Consider the following 4541-nt stretch of genomic DNA (forward strand, 5'->3'; position numbering starts at 1 on the left):
CTGATACCCTCCAGATATCCAAAAAGAGCCAAGCAATGCTCAGGCACCTTTTCCTCCACGACACTCGCTAAAATAGAAAAGGCCTGTAGCCAATTCCCAAAGGTACGTAGGACCAGGCAATGACGCCGTAACTCCTTTTCGCCCTTTCTACCCTAATTGCTCCCCGCCCTATCCAAATTAAAACGCTCAAGCAGGAGAAGTGAAAATATTTCAACATACTCCCCACGGCAAATTTTTTCCCGCACCTCCTGTTTGAGGTGAGATCCTAAAGGGTCCTAAAAACATGCATAAACTTCACAGCGGCTACTATCCCCCACACTCATCTGATCTGTTTCAAACTGGTGCTGCTGGTCCGTTGTCTTACGCCGTTGTCACTCCTGGTGCCTGCTCCTTCTTCCCCCCTGTCCATCACACCCTGCACCAAAACTCCATCCCCGTTTTTCAATCCCCCCGCTTCCCCCCCACCCCCTTCTCAGGCCCAGGCACCCTACCCCCTCATTTGCCTGCAATAGTTCCTGCAACAATGTCCCAACCCCATCCAACACCTGTGGCATGTTACCATAAGTCACAGAGCTACACTACCCCCCAACCACCCGTCCACCCCCTACCAGACCACTCAAAAAGCACTGCCCCACCTGTCCCCCGACTAGGTCCCCTGCATCGCCATGGCCACCTGTTCCTGCAACCAGCCTGGACCTTTTTCAGCCGCTGCAGCTCCAAGCTGCTCCATGAGGGCCTCATCCGCATCCATGAGAAAGGTAACAGATCTTAATTCCTCCACTTCTTCAAAAATTCTGACCTTCCTCTTTACTCTTCAATCCTTATAAACTTGTCTTTGCCCACCCTTTGTTTTCTTTATCTTCCTATCATATCATTTTCCTCCGATCATGCAACTTCCCTCCCCCCTCTTCTTTAATTTACACAAACATTTCTGGCCTTCCCCCCTTAGTCATGCTTGCCCCTCATCTAGCTCCTTTCCTTGCTGGCTTTTGGCCTACTTACTTACAGCAACAGTGCTGAAATATTCCTGGATTGCTCGTGCAGTAGAATTTGGAGATAAATTTATTGTTTGTTTTGCAGACACGCACTTTGTTCTTCATATCATAAAGCATTGAGTAGTAAAGCATTGAGTAGTGTGCCTTCAATGTGTCCCTTCTGGCCCTGTCTGCACTGAAAGCTGTGCAACTTAGATTGAGAAATATATTGGTGAGGAGTTGAGTACTTTTTTTTCTATTTAATATCAACAATGTCTACCCAACACAACAATGTCTTACCAACATACTTACATGTCTTACTAACATACTTGTACTTTTTACGAGATCATCCTAGAGGAATCCAACACATCCTTTAGCTGGCATCCATATTGGTTAAGATGCTGGTTAAGGGTGATCATTGGTCAGCCTTAGTCAAGCATTGATCATTGTGTCACTTCTAGTGGAATTTTAAACACAGCTCCAAGTCCAATCTGCTGTCTCTACCAAAATTTACAATATGCAACGTGTCTGGGATCATCTGCCAAATCATCAGATCAGAGCAAATGGGACTCCTTGGGTTTGCAACTTATTTCCAGAGTTAAATAATTTTTACTTTTATTAGCTATAACTCTTTTGTTATTGAATTGTTACATCTATTTATCTTTATAAAAAAATAAATATATTGATTAATTTTACTTACAAGTCTCTGTGGTATGTCTCTTTGTACACTTCAAATTAAACCTGTCACATATCATATTTGACGTAACAGTGGGCCAGAACCTAAATAATTGGTAGGAGTTGTTGCCCTTGCGGCTGCTTGGTGGAGTGGACTATAGACTTGTAAGTTACCTTTATTACCCCTTAATAATTTGGTGGTCTTTTAGGACCTTTAGGCAGTCAGGATTGTACAAGAGAAACCAGCTAAGATGGACACCATAGATGCTAAGGATGCTCCCTTAAGCAGTGCTGTATTTCTCAGCAGATTTCAGAGCTGCATTTCACAGTGGATTGCAGACTCTCTCTGTGCACATCAGTGAGCCACAGAGACAGTGATAAGGTCAGCAACTCAGAAAAGTTAGTTAGGATTTTTTTAGTGACAAGAAACAGACAACCCGAATTTAATTTCCTCTTTACGGATCAGTTGGCAACACTGATTTCAACAGCTCTGCAACTTTTTTAGAGGCTTTTTTAGAGAGATTTTTTAATAATGGATTCCTAGGACCATTAGTGAGTTTTCACATTTGGGGTTATTTAATTTTTCTCAAAATTGTTTTGATACACTTTTTGTGTAAATATGCTCTGTAAGAAAACATAGGTATTTATTTTGGGATCGTGTGATATTTTAAATGCACACGGGTGGGATCGATTTAATAAATTATGTAGTTATGGGGAATTTGAATGTCATTTATTGCTCAGCTAAGGAAATCTCAGTTTTGTGTTAATTATTTCAAAAATTGTTCTCTACACTAGTTACACAGTTACATAGTAGGTTAGGTTGAAAAAAGACATAAGTCTATCAAGTTCAACCACTGGAGAAATAAACATATCCCGGATATAAAAACCTATAAGACATGGTTGGTCCAGAGGAAGGCAAAAAAATACCCTGGTACAATTTGCTTTAACAGAGGAAACAAATTCCTGATTCCATGAGGCAATCAGATGTTCCCTGGATCAACAGTCACTGTTATTTTTACTTTAAAGCCCTAATACCCAGTTATATTCTGTGCTTCTAGAAAAACACCCAGCTTTTTCTTAAAGCAATCTATAGTAGTTGCTGAAACTACTTCCTGAGGGAACTGATTCCACATTTTCACAGACCTTATAGTTAAGTGCCATCTTGTTCTTTGTAATGATCACAAAGTGAATAATGGGGAAGAGAGTTCTCCATATGGACCGTTTATATATTTGTACAGGGTGATCATATCACCCCTTAAATGTCTCTTCTCATGGGAGAATAGATTCAGTTCAGCTAATCTCTCCTCATAGCGGAGCCCCTCCATTCCTTGTAATAATTTAGTTGCCCTTCTCTGCACTCTCTCCAATTCAACAATGTCCTTTTTGTGAACTGGTGCCCAAAACTGGACTGAATATTCTAGATGTGGTCTGAGCAATGCTTTGTACAGGGGCAGGATTATGTCTCCACCTCTGCAGTCTATTCCTCTTTTAATTCAAGAAAATACTTTGCTAGCTTTGGATATTACAGCTTGGCATTGCATGCTGTTATTAAGACTATGATCTACCAGAACCTTTTCCATTTCTGACTCCCCCAAATGTATTCCACCTAGAAAGTATAAAGCATGCATGTTGTTAGGCCCCAAGTGCATAACGTTTATCTAAAATAAATGTAATTTGCACTTGGCTGCCCACTCAAACACTACATCCAGGTCTGCTTGTAGATTATAGACATCCTTTATGGACTTAATTCCATTACATAGTTTGGTGTCATCTGCAAACACAGAAATGGTACTTTTAATTCCAAACTTTATATACATTTATAAAGATGTTAAACATAGATGTTAATACGCCTCCTGCTCTACATGCTGCAGCTGCAGCGATCTTTAACTCTCTTCTACATGCTGCCCCTGATTCGGTGATTGAAATAGACCGCATTCATCGAGCTCTAGGCCCTAAGAACCCTGACCCCTCCAGGCCACGTGATGTTATTTGCAGGGTCCACTCCTTTGCAATTAAAGAAGCCATAATGAAGGCAGCGAGGCAACAGGAACCCCTACAGTTCCAAGGATGTGAGATACAGTTGCTGCAGGATCTTTCCCGTCATACCCTCCTACTACGTAAGGCCCTTCGGCCAGTTTTGTTGGTGTTAAGGCAACAAGAAATTCCATACAGATGGGGCTTCCCTTTTCAATTAACCGCACATAAAGATGGGAAAACAGCGATTTTTCGATCAGACTCAGACCTTCCATCCTTTTTGGCAACATTTGATCTGCCCTCTTCTTCGATTCCTGATTGGCCAACGTTGCTGAAACCTCTACCTCCACCTCCAGCTGCCCAGTGGTATACGCAGGCTGGCAAAGGCAGACGTCTCCGTGTTCCACCTCCTCAAGATGGACTTGCCTGATCTGAGTTTTCAGTGGGACCGGTTCTGTTCCATCTAGAATCTTCATCTCCAGATCACTATCCCTGACTATTGTACTTCTGACTTTCCGTGACCTCCAAAGGACGCTTGACCCACTTCTTCTGGAGATGGGTCTGGGTAATTATATAGTATATAAGTTTGTTCTGCTGTTTACTCGCCGAGATATTCTCAGGCGATTTTGGTAGCATGCTACCACTTTCCAATTTCAGGCGATACCTACAGTTAAGTTACTCTATACCTCATTGTTGAGTCTGTTGAATGACTCCTAAATCTTGTTATTTTATTGTATGCACATTGCCACTTTTTATATGTGTCCTGTATTATTGATAATATTGATGCCATGGATAATGCGGTGTTGTTATTATAAGTTTAAAAGTTATTCGGTATGTTTTATTGGGCCGTGTGTGGGGGGTGGGCTGGGGGCCCCCGCCCATGCCGTCGTAGAGTTTGTATAACTCCCCCGCTTAGGC

This window comes from Pyxicephalus adspersus, chromosome 3 (genome assembly GCF_032062135.1).
Source record: "Pyxicephalus adspersus chromosome 3, UCB_Pads_2.0, whole genome shotgun sequence".
NCBI classification, from domain to species: Eukaryota; Metazoa; Chordata; class Amphibia; order Anura; family Pyxicephalidae; genus Pyxicephalus; species Pyxicephalus adspersus.